The sequence below is a fragment of the Sapajus apella genome, unplaced genomic scaffold (genome assembly GCF_009761245.1).
Source record: "Sapajus apella isolate SASKATOON/1434 unplaced genomic scaffold, GSC_monkey_1.0 scaffold40, whole genome shotgun sequence".
NCBI lineage: Eukaryota > Metazoa > Chordata > Mammalia > Primates > Cebidae > Sapajus > Sapajus apella.
Genome location: NW_022436980.1, coordinates 9481995 through 9495346, shown reverse-complemented (window position 1 = coordinate 9495346; position 13352 = coordinate 9481995). Strand labels below are relative to the sequence as shown.

The 13352-nt window shown below is 38.7% G+C and overlaps 1 long non-coding RNA gene across 2 annotated transcripts in view; it reads right to left on the bottom strand.

Moving 5' to 3' along the window:
* Positions 1 to 448: 448 nt before the first annotated feature.
* The window catches only part of LOC116565489, a 324301-nt gene continuing 311397 nt past the window's right edge, over positions 449 to 13352 (bottom strand). For both annotated transcript variants that reach the window (XR_004275461.1, XR_004275463.1), the window contains one exon: positions 449 to 840. This is a non-coding gene — a long non-coding RNA (uncharacterized LOC116565489). The remainder of the gene's footprint in view (positions 841 to 13352) is intronic.

Below are 13352 nucleotides of genomic sequence, written 5' to 3'. Positions count from 1 at the left end.
ATTGCAGGACAGACGGTGGGAAGGCGGGCTCTGGAGTCAGATCCCTGTATTTCACTTCCTTTACTGATGATATGATTGATGGAGTGCCTTTGGACAATCCAGAATCTCCCTGCGCCTTACATCCAACATCAGTAGAATTTAGATAATAGTTGTGCCAACATCAGAAGGTTGTTGTGAGATTAAATAAGATGTGTGTGTGTGTGTGTGTGTGTGTGTGTACACATGCATACTTAGCATACTTAGTACATAGTAAGAGCTCAATAACCATAACTTCTATTATTAAAAAAAAGAAAGGAGACCAGCTTTTATTGAATACCTACTATACGCCAGGAATTGCACTAAGCACTTTCACATCTCCTCATTTCCTCCCATAGCAACTCTATAAAGTAACTAGTTTGAACACTTAAATGGCCTACCCCCAAAACAAGCAGCTAATCTGTAGAAGATCCTAGGTTTAAAATCAGGACTTTATTTGATGATAGGATACTTCATGTCCTGTGATTCAGGGTTTGATACACAGGAAGAAAACGAATAATACATAATTATTTTAGAAATCGATGTCTCTGGGAGCTAATGAGCTGTCAGGGTTCTTCTTCAATTAGAGATGATCTAAGTATCCATGGTTGGCATCCTGCCCACCTATATTAGTAAGGGAAGGTTTGCTGCGGAAGAAATAACTCCCAGATTTCAGTGGCTTTTCACAATATTTTACTGTGCTCACATTAAGTCCAATCAGTGTTGGTGGATGGGTGGGGATGGAGCTTCCACATTTAGGCATGGAGGATTCTTCCTTCTTGCCAGTCCTGTCCTGGAGTCCTTTATTGATTTCCCGGCCTACAGCTGGAAAATAAGGGAAAAGAATGAGTATGGTACATTTGGACTACTTACGGGCCAGTCTTGGAGATGGACATACTTCTGCCCATATGCCTAATCGCCAGAACTTGGCTACCTACAAAGGAGAATGAAACAATAGTTTAGCTCAATGCACAGGAAGGAAAGAGCTTGTATGACTTGAGAATTCATGCCACAGTTTATCCTCCTGGTCACTAAATATTACCTTCACTCTTTCTCCCATGTATAGGACCCAGCCTTCTTCTGAAGGCAGATGACTCTAAGTCTTAGCCAGATGCTGCATCCAGCTCAAAGTCCAGCATCTGTGGGAAATGTATGTCCTTATCAGGCTTGGATGTGGGGCCGCTGCTGAATTTTGAAGTGCAGTAATAACTTATCAGTTTCCCACTCTTCACTCCTCTACTTCACCCTCCTCCCGCAACAATGCTCAAGGAATATGGGAAAGAGCAGAATAAGAGACACAGAGCAGTCATAGGTCTACTTCTGAAATCCTCCTGGCCAGGTACTTGGTCAGCCCCAGAATCTGTGTTCAGGAAGAAACTCCCCTCTGTCATTCTCTGTGACTCCTGCTCTACCCACTGGGAGTTTTATCTTCTCTATTTTCCTCCATGGCACAGGGCACATATCTGAAGGGGGCACAGGGGGTACAATCTCCTTGGGAACTCTACAGCTTTCACAACCTGCTTCCTGCTCATACAAGTTTGGGGGCCTAAGAATTGTTTTAAGCTGTAAACAAACAGAAGCCTTGTTAGAGCAAAATTATTAGTTCAGCAATATAACTTCCTCAAAGACTGAATAGGCTTCTGATCTATTTGCCTTTTCTAATCAGTACCATGCAAGAGCAATCATGCTCAAGTTGTTTCCTAGACATAATTCTCAAGCCTGATTTCATTTTCTTTTTCACCTCTATGCATCCCTCTCTCAACTTCCTGGCAGCTAACTTGAGGCTCACTGAAACAATAGGTTTGAATGCCAAGGTGGTCTCCTTACGCTGCTCTTCACTGTGACAACACTCTGGTGTGTTTAGCAAGAGTTTTAATGGGTCTTTGCAGTTCAGGACCTTTTCCGGTCTTTTCTCTTACAATTTGGATTTTAGAAGCAGCTGGATTTCCAAACTTGTAAGACTTTTTATTTTTAGACTTTCTTTATTGTTTTTAATCTATGCATGAAAAACACTTATTTCTTGTCTGAGCTCCTGTGCTGAAGGTATTTAAGAGTAAGCAACAACCCACTATTACTCTACTTCTTTCCAACCACTGTCTTTACAGCTTTAGGCTTAAAGGCATGTGCTCATTTCCTTCAGTTATTGCAGATGACACTTACATGAAATATTTGGCTAGAGAATAGCAAGACTCTCTAACTGCAGCTTGGTCTTTTTATTTCCACACTGTCTGAGATCTGACTACTGAAACAACAGCACACATCTTGGGCTTTCACTAAGCATTCTACTTGATTCCTATATTTGATAGAGAAAATTAACTACTGGAACTGATAACCTCAAAATATCTGTGGTTACACATTAAAAGTTTATTTCTTCTTCATCTAAAGTGTAATTGGCAGCAGGAGTATGGTAGAGATCCTGTCTGCACAGGCACTCAGAAACCCAGTTTCCTCTTTTCTTGTGACTCTATCATTGCCTAGGCCTCTGGTCCACTGGTGGACTGATTGTCTGTATCAGGGCTCAGGCTGCCTAGACATGAATCACATCATTCACATTCCTTTGTCCAGAAAGCATCAACAGCCAGATTTAATTGCAAGGCAAGATGGAAAATGTAGTCTAGCCGTATGCCTGAAAATAAGGGAAAATAAGTTTGCTAAAAAGCAAGTCTGTCCCCACCACACTATCTCTGCCCCAGGCGCTGAGATGCCATCAGCTGTAGCATTCGACAGTACCCGAGATGGAGTTCAGCATGGTGCAAGAAGTGTCCCTCTCTTGATGAACACATGTCAGTGCCCTTGAAATAACAGACTAATTCCCCTCCCCCACCAGATTTTATATTGAATAAAATCCATAAATATTTGAAGGTTAATAAATGCAAGATATACTGTCATTTTTTTTCAGCATTCAACAATGGTTCCAGTCTTATTCTGCAGAAATAAATATGATTGGTCTATCTTTATAGAGAGAAGCTGACTCTGGAAATAGCTCCTTCCAAAGTTTCTCCTAGAAAACACCCTCTGCACATACAAAAAGTTCCTTTTTGTTTTCTCCATACCAGAATGTTTTACCTAAAAGTCATTATTATCCCCTTGTGCTTACAGATGCTTATATAGTGACAGATGTAAGATCCTAAATAAAGTAAAATCGGAAATATTATAGTCCATTATCCCTAGAAGATGATTTTAAGCAGACTACATAAAATTCAAGTTAGGTGACTAAATCCACATACTGGGATCCACTTCTGCAGATAAGGCTTGATTTTAAAAACACCCAGGATGACCTTAATCCTGACCATTGTTCTGTTCTGGGGTATCACTACTCAAAAAGACTATGTTGGCCTTGTCTGTCCGAATTTTAAGTTAGTACCTTTGGATTCACTGTAAACAAAATTTGAGATCTCTTGCTATGAGAGCTTAGAGGCACAAGGGTTTTTTGCCTGGTATTTCTTGGAGTCAGGCAGGAGGGCCCTCTCCCTCCTTTTATCTGGTCGAATTACTAAATGGCTCTTTTTTCTGCTCTCAGCTATTGCGTTAGCCTGTGAGTTATCTGATAGTTAAATAATTAAGGCAAACTTTACAAATTCCAAAAAAAAAGAGAGAGAGACTAACAGGCTCTTTGTGGTGCTGGGTTGTTTTGAAAAAAATAAAACAGACTTTCAAGGTTTGGGGTTCTCTTCATGTGAGAGTACAAAGGAAGGACATATAAGATGCTAACACACTGGAGCCAAGCTATAAACTTGGGGAGCTTTGCTCATGGCACAGAGAAGGAAAGAGGGAAATGGCTGTGTTTAGAAGAAACTGTTCCTTTCTTATCCAGTGCCATACGAGGGCCCATGCTGAGCTGACAGGATGTTGATGTTTAGGCACCAGTGAACCAGGAATGATGGGGCAGGGGTATACATGGTCCTTGTCCCCGGTCGATTCCAGGAGAGAAAGAGGTTGGTCTCTGATCCTGTAGAATGAGAGTGTCAGAGATGCCCTCCTATGTTTTGTTTCTCTGGCATGGAAATGGTGTATAAGCAGTGGCAGTTTTGAACATTTCTTGTGGGGTCAGGGAATAGTCTTCCTTGCTGTTTTCCACTGCTTCTCTTTTTAAGAGTAGGAAGGACATCAGATACTAAGACAAATGAGCTGAATGCTTATTCTGACTCTGCGTTTAGTTAGCTTTGTGACCTCAGACAGTTCATTCAACATCTCTGTGAATTTTCTCTTCTATAAAATGAAGAGAAGGAATCAAGAAATTTAAGGGATCCTTGAAACTCTAATATTATTATAAAGGCGATCTCCGCTGCCTCCAAGAAATCCTGACTGTCTGGAACAATAGACTACTCTGTGAGGAATCATTTCTTAGTGAAATGCTTTAGTACATGTTTAAAGATGATAATTTAAAGGAAGGAGCCCTGGGATTGTCAGTGGGCTTTTTGTAGAGGCAAGGGATAGGTCTCTTGACTTCTTTAACCAGGAAGTTAAAAGGTTATGTAATCTACATTGGAGGGCAATTGGAAAATTTCCTGATGACCTGCAGAATAATATGCCTCTTTTCCAGTATTCCAGAGAACATGGGGAGCGCAGTCAGGGGCAATGCCTGTGATGTGAGGTGGCAAGACTGCTTTCAGAGCACCAGCTACAGCTATTTGATCCGTCACCCTCCTACCTCTTGAAAAGTGTTAAAACTCCAGGCTATCTTTTCTTCCACTCAGTAAGTAATGTTTCAAAGAGAACTGAGGAATGTCTATTAGCTCTCAAGTATCTGAGGCTGACTTAAAGGTGAAACGTACCCAGGACCCAGAGACAGACATGAGAATGGTGCACAGGGAGTTCTGAACAGAAACCTGACGTAGCACCTAGGTACATGTTTACGAGTGTGGAGCACGTTCATTGCTGCCTGGATCTCAGCCAAAAGGCCAAGTGAGTGTGGAGCATTTTGACATTGAAAAACTATGTTTTTAATGTCATTTTTAAGCTTTTAAACAGAGACTACGTCGATAAAGTTTCTCCACTGAATATTTGCAGATGGTTATGAGTGGAGTGAGTCTGGGTTTCAGCCAGTTTTTTGGCAAGGTCTTCTGTGTTACCTGCAAGACTAGATGCAGTGTTGTGGGCCAGCAAGGATGTAGGCAGGTAATTTAGTAACTGATCGAATTAGACCAAAATGATTAATTAATACATCAATGTTAATCTAGTTTCTTTGCCACAGAGTTTTTTTTAACTTTGACACTGTCCAGTTTATAATTTTTATTAATTACTTGGGTGAGAACATCAAATGGCAAACTGAAAATTTGAGTCAAATCCATTGAGATTAAATTTCGCAGAGGTAAGTGCAAAGCCCTACACTTGGCCAAGATCAGGATATTAGCTGCCTAAGAACTGCATAAAGGAGGCATCATTTAACAGCAGGATGTTAAACATTTTAACATCCTGTTAGAGTGAGTTGTAAGCTCAGTTTCAATCAGCAGTTTGATATGACTGCCAAAAAGGCTAATGAAATTCAGGACAACACTAAACAGAACCTCTGCTGTGCACTGGACAGAGCATACTTGAGGAGGAGTAGACTGTTTAAGGGCCCCAGATTGAATGACAGAAGCTGGCAAACTGGGAATGCATGTGGACATGCAGAAGGAATCGAGGGGATTTATGTCACATAAGGAAAAGACAGGGGTGGATAATTCTCTCACTAAATCTGCAGCGTTCATTTTGGAAGAGCAGTTTCAGACTTAGTCTTGGTGGCTCCAGAGTGCGGGACTAAAGCTAATAAGAAAAAAATACAGTGTGATAGTTCACAGCCCAGCTTATAGGAGAATTGCCTAATAATCTACCTAAAAATTAAATGCACTAGCCTAGGAGGTAGTGAATTTCCCATATATCTACATGGCCAAGCAGAAACAAGCAATTACAATGCAAACAAAAATTGATGACTGCTTCATGATCAAATCGTAGAAGGAAACTTAAGCATCATGTAGATGATAATGTCTGATCTTAGCATACAGCCATCAGTGGCTAAGCTATAAGAGCTGCAGAGAAGCTTATAGATAGCATCGTCTTGGACAAAATCAGCCTTGACTTTGTTTCAGCTTTTTGGATAATGTTTGAAGGGGATTATATTGGCTAATGAGATGAGGCTGATGAAACCTTTAAAGGTTTTAGGAGAGTTTAAACTACTGCTAGGACATACGAAGAGCTCTGGAATAAGAATTAGGAAGCAGAAGTGTGATTTTTGGTGTCAGAATTAATCTTCGGGAGTTACTAGGCAGGTTGCTATGACTCAAGTGTCCTTAACTATAGAATGAGATTCAACTTTTATTTATTCTTAGAGACTTTGAATTGCATGTTGGGCTTCTAATAGCCCCAGGGCAGAGATACAGTAACTTATAAAAACACTCCGTGGGCCTGTGGTGTGTATTACTAAAGAGGAGTTCCTTCTGAGCTCAGATTTCTTTGTTGAACAGATCTCTGTATGAATACAAATAATCATTAGGGAGACAGCTGGCTGCTGCTGTGTATCTCCGATAAAACACTCTTTTCACATTCCTGTCTTTTCTTCCTGGGAATTTTGCCAGAAGGGCTAAGAGCAAGTGTTCAGGTAAGCAAGTGGGGTCTGCTATCTGCTTCTGTAAGGTCCATTGGGATATATTGATTCTCCTACATTTGTAGCATCAGGGATGAACAAGCATTTAACAGACCAGGATAGACAGACTATGCAGGGCCAGTTCTCCTGAGCTGACTTTGTTGATAGGGAGGCCAATGTTGTTGATTAAAGTGGCAAGGCCATTTGCATCATCAAGAGTTGAAGATTTCTGGGACTCCTGCCTATTGAGATTGTTGGTAGGAACAGACTTCAGAGAGGAAGATCTGGGAAAGCAGCTTGTCCTTCTCTGTTCTTATGCCAAACCTACCTGGGAGACTTAGCTATTTCCATAATTTCAGCTATCACATATAAGCAAATGACCTTCACCTCTATGCCCTTGACCTATGTTTTAGATCTATATGACCAAATTTCTATTTGACAACTTTATCTGAATCTCACACAGGAACCTCAAACTCAACATATTCAAAGATGAACTCATGATTGCTCTAAAATTATTCCTGCTTTTGCATTTTATTTACAAGTGAATGGCAGCAAAGTTCACCAAGTCATTCCAGAAAAAATCTTTTTTTTTTTAAATTTTATTCACTCACTGATCTGAAATATATTTGTTTTACTGCATACTCTGTACCAGGCAATGTTTGCTTCTTGTCTGTATAGTTAAAAAACGAAATCCCTGTCCTCTATAGAGTGCATTTTAGTGGGAAGATATTGACTTTGAGTGTGGCAAGAATAATGATAAAAATCAAAATGAGCACACTAATAACAGAATTCCAAGCAATAATAAGATCTATAAAGAACAAGGAATAGAATAGAGGGTGGAAGTTTGAGGACAGTCAGAAGCTACTCTAGCCAGGGTGATCAGGGAAGAAAGTTAAGGAGCTGACATTTAAGTAAATTATGAAAATCTGCTGCTATAGGATGATTTGAAGAAACAATAAATGCAAAGTTTCTACATATATGTGTGCAAATTATGTATGTGTGTATATATGTACATTTTACACATAATTGTATATATTATTCATGTCTGTATATATTACACATATCTGTGTATATATGCAGATATATACATAAATATGTATTATGTACAGTATACATATTTTATACCTATGTATGTATATATGTATGTGTGTGTAAATGTATGTTTCTATATATGTGTATATATATATACATATATATATATAAATTTCTTGTCCAAAACAAGAGTTCAAAAGTACAATATAAAGGATTAAATAATACAAAAACCTATACAGGGTTAAGTAAATGAATACCCATATAAATGGAAAAAGATGAAGGTAAACCAACAGTGCTTTATATTCAAAAGTAAAAATAGCAATAATTTCAAACTATGCCCAACTTAAGACCACATTGGTGACACGTTCACTAATGCAAGAGTCCTTTCTGAAAAGTGCTAGCAGTTTGATCACTGTCACATGCACCTGAAGAGAAAATTTGTAGTTTTACCAAGCACTTGCAGCTACCAGTTTTCTCAACAATCAATCACTGAATTGAGAATTGTTGGTGAAGCCAAGGCACCTGATAATTTTAAATTTAGAATGTTTGTAGATGTGAAAAAACAGATTACTAGGAAACCAAATCCAGAAGCACACCAAAAAGCGAATCTACCATAATCAAGTAGGCTTTATCTTTGAAATGCAAGCTTGGTTCAACATATGCAAATCAGTTAATATGATTCATCACATAAACAGAACTAAAAACAATTATATGATCATGTCAATAGACTCAAGAAAGGCTTTTGATAAAATTCAGCATCTCTTTATATTAAAAACTCTCAACACACTCATTGAAGGAACATACTTCAAAATAATAAGAGCCATCTATGAAAAACCCACAGCCAATATCAAACTAAATGGGCAAAAGCTGGAAGCATACCCTTTGAAAACCAGAACAAGACAAGACTCTCGCCTCTCTGAACACCCATATTCAACATACTACTGGAATTCCTGTCTAGAGCAATCAGGCAAGACGAAGAAATAAAAGGTATCCAAATAAGAGAGGAAGTCAAACTATGCCTGTGTGGAGATGATATGATTCTATACCAGAAAACCCCGTGGTCTCTGCCCCAAAGCTCCTTGATCTGATAAACTTAGTAAAGTGTCAGGAAGCAAAATCAGTGTACAAAAATCAGTAGGACTCCTATACACCAGCAACATCCAAGCTGAATGCAAATCAAGAATGCAGTCCCATTCACAATAGCCACAAAAGGAGTAAAATATCTAGGAATACAGCTAATCAATCAGGAGGATGAAAGATCTCTAAAACAAGAATGGCAAAACACTGTTCAAATAAATCAGAGATGACATAAACAAATGGAAAAAGATTCCATGCTCACAGATAGGAAGAATCAACATTGTTAAAATGGCAATGCTGCCCTAGGCAATTTATAGCTTCGGTGCTATTCCCACCAAATTACAAATGCCATTCTTCACAGAATTTTAAAAAAAAACCTATTTTAAGATTCATATGAAACCCAAAAAAGAGCCCCACTAACTAAAGCAATCTTAAGTAAAAAGAAGGAAGCAGGAGGCATCACATTATCCTACTTCAAACTATACTGCAAGGCTGCAGTCACAAAAGAGCATGGTACTAGTACAAAAACAGACACACAGACCAATGTAACAGAAGAGAGAGCCCAGAAATAATTCCACATACTGATAGGAATCTGATCTTTGACACAGGAGAACAAAAACAAGCAACGGGGAAAGGATTTCCTATTTAATAAAGAGTGCTGGAATAACTAGCTAGCTATATACAGAAGATTGAAACTTCTTACACCATATACCAAAATCAGCACAAGATGGATTAAAGACATAAATGTAAAACCTGAAACTCTAAAGGCCCTGGAAGATAATCTAGGAAACACAATTCTGGACATAGGGCCTGGTAAAAATTTCATGACAAAGATGCCAAAAGCAAATACAATGAAAACAAAAACTGATGAATGGGACCTAACTAAACCAAAGAGCTTCTGCACAGCAAAAGGAATTATCAACAGAGTAAATATGCAACCTACAGTATAGGAGAAAATGTTTGCAATTTATGCATCTGACAAAGGCAAAATATCCAGAATCTATAAGGAGCTTAAACAAATTAAGAAGCAAAAAAACAAACCCATAAAAAGTGGGCAAAGGACATGAATGGACACTTTTCAAAAGAAGACACACACATGGCCAACAAGCATATGAAAAAAATGCTCGACATCACTAATCGTCAGGAGAAATGCAAACCAAAACTATCATGAGATACCATCTCACAGCAGTCAGAATGATTATGATTAAAAAGTCAAAAAATAGCAGTTCCTGGTGAGGTTGCAGAGAACAGGGAACATTTATACACTGTTGGTTGGAATGTAAATTAGTTCAGCCAAAAGCAGTTTGGTGATTTCTCAAAGAACTCAAAACAGAATTACCATTCAAACCAGAAATCCCACTATTGGCTATATATCCAAGGGAATATAATGTTCTACCATAAAGACATGTGCACATATATGTTCTTTGCAGCACTGTTCACAATAGCAAAGACATGCAATCAAACTAAATGCCTATTGACAGCAGGCTGAATAAAGAAACTGTGGTACATACTGCATGGAATACTAAGCAGTCATAAAGAAGAATGAGGTCATGTCCTTTGCACCAACATAGATGGAGTTGGAGGTCATAATCCTAAGCGAACTAACACAGGAACAGAAAACAAATACCACGTTTTCGCTTATAAAGTTGGAGCTAAACATTGAGTGCATATGCATTCAAAGAAGGGAACAGGAGACACCTGCTTAATGGTGAAGGATGGGAGGAAGGTGAGGATTGAAGAAAACTACGTATCAGGTATTATGCTTATTATCTGGGTGATGAAATAACACGTATACCAAACCCTCATGACATTCAGTTACCTATATAACAAAAGTGCATGTGTACCCCTGAACCTAAAACAAAAGTTTTTTAAAATTTTAGCATGTTTAAAAATTTAATTATTATTAACACAATTGAGTTTCAAGTAAATCTTGGTATTATGCAAAAATGAATGTCTTTAAGTTATGAACTACATGTTTCTTGAGCAAAATTCCAGTACTATGTTGAAAGACAGAAAAATGTACATAAATGACTGTATATGAAGATGGAAAGAAATTACTCTCAGTTAAGATTTTAGGGTGTCTCAGAGGATGATGAGATAAATTCCATCTGGAAGAAATAAGAAACAACTTCAGAAAAGACATGACCTCTGAAGCACTGGAATTTGAACATGGAGAACTAGAAGGAAGGCCTTCCAGTAGTGTGAAGCCATGACAAATGGAGGTAGAACAGGGATGTGGTAGCCATTGGCCTTTCATGTATATTTTGACTCTCCCTTCCTGCCAGGCACGTGGTAGGATTATACATCGCTTCTCACTTGACATTTGTCATGACAACATGGCTCGTTTTGATCAATGAAATATGAACAGAAAGGATGTACGTTATTTCTGGGCAGAATGAGCACACACATCACCAAATTGCCTGACCTGTCACAGTGCTTATGGAAACATGAGTCAAGATGGAGCTTCCAACAACCTGGGTCACTATGCATGTAAATGGGCAGGATCCTTCCACCCCTAAGAAGATTAAGAAAAACATTCCTTTTGTGTGTGTGTGAAGCAACTGAGATATTGGACTATTTGGTAACACAGCATACACTAGTTCATCCTAATACAAGAATTGTGTACAGTTCAGTCTGGCAGAAGCTTCAAATACAGGAAAGGCAGTGGTGGGAGAGGAGCGACAGATACATAATTATACAATTAGGGCAAAATGTGAGAAGTATCATAATCAAGGTTAACATTCTCAGTATACAAAGATGTATACAGATCAATAAGAGAAAGCCTTAGACCACAGTAGGCAACTGGAAAAAGAATAGGCACAGAGGCTGACAAAATAAATAAGCATATAAAATAAACATTATTGGTAATTAATGAAATTCGAATGTAAAGAATGAGATGGTACTATCCGACTTTAAATTTGGCAAAAATATTTTAAAAAAATAGAATCCTCTCGTGTTTTCTGATGGAAATAAAAACTACAGAAATTTTTGGGAAGCAACTTGGTAATATGCATGAATGACCTTAAATTTATTTTAACCAAGTAATACCTCTTTAAGAAACATTTTCTTTTTCACTAATTATCTTTTAATTTAATGTTTCTGAAACCAACCAGACATGGTGTGACCAAATAAGGGTATTTATTGAAAAGATACTAGTGAATCTGGGGCTATACAAGGAATGGTAAAAATCCAAGCTTTGGGCAGGGCAGGAACCAGGGCAGCTTTGGTGATCTTATCAGCAGGATCATCCTTCCTCTGGAATGTTGCCAGTATGTGACTTGGCTAGAAATAACACTCAGTCTCTATGTCTGTCAGGTTAAAATGCCAAATTCCAAAACTAAATAGACTAGTTTGGGTCTGGCATACAACACTGCACCCACTAGGTATGGTTAGAAAGGCAGGATTCCACAGCTTGAATATAAATATAGGAAACACCTGTGGGAGGAGCAGGTGGCTCCCAGAGAAGAGACATTTAACAGGCCACTTGATATGTATCTTAAGGAAATGATCAGAAGTGGGAACAAAGGTTTCTGTGTAAGAGGTTCATCCTAGCGTTATTTATAACAGCAGAGAAAAAGAAACCCGAAGGTCCAGGGGGATGTTGTTTACATAAATTACTATTATTTCCAGTTAAAGCTTGTATTCATGAAGAATTCAGTGTTATGAGAAAAGTGCACATAAAATTTAAAATTTGTTTTGATTTAAGCGAATTACCTACAATGGTCATGAATGACTTTTATAATCAGAAATTTCAACTATTTTAAAGAAGACAGGCTTAGCAGAGGCAGTTATTTAGTAGTAGCTGAAATTCCAGAGTTAATCATTCTGTGTTTATATTTTGTTTCTGCCACTTATTAGCCAAGCAGTCTTGGTCACATGAATTGGCCTCTTTCAGGCTGAGTTTTTGTATCAGAACGATGGAGAAATAATAATTCTTACCGCCTTGGGCTTTGTGAGCATTATCTGTATGTAAAACACTTAGCCTGCTGATGTGTCTAACATCTGATGAAAGATAGCTATTGTTGTAATATCTGAGGAGCACAGAAAAGGAACAACTAATCCTACTTGAAAGAGGACGAGAATATGATATTTTAACTAGATCTTCTTTGATGTATACTTATTTCTTGAAATAGGGTGCTACTATAAATTTGATCTTTTTGAAAAAGAAGTTGGAGATAAGTCAAATCTGTTAATATAAACATCCTCATAATGTATAGCTAGCTCTTCTTCACTTTAAGTATGTACCAGTCTTCTGACCAGTTTCAATAAAGAGTCAGTGCCACCTCCAGCCTCTGGTGCAGACAAGCGGTTAGCTTTTCTCTTTAGCACAAAAGTGACCTAGAAGCTGCAAAGCTAGGACCAACGGGCAACTGCCATCTGTACAAAACAGTGTTGTAGGCCGGGCGCGGTGGCTCAAGCCTGTAATCCCAGCACTTTGGGAGGCCGAGGCGGGTGGATCACCAGGTCAAGAGATCGAGACCATCCTGGTCAACATGGTGAAACCCTGTCTCTACTAAAAAATACAAAAAATTAGCTGGGCATGGTGGTGCGTGCCTGTAATCCCAGCTACTCAGGAGGCTGAGGCAGGAGAATTGCCTGAACCCAGGAGGCGGAGGTTGTGGTGAGCCGAGATCGCGCCATTGCACTCCAGCCTGGGTAACATGAG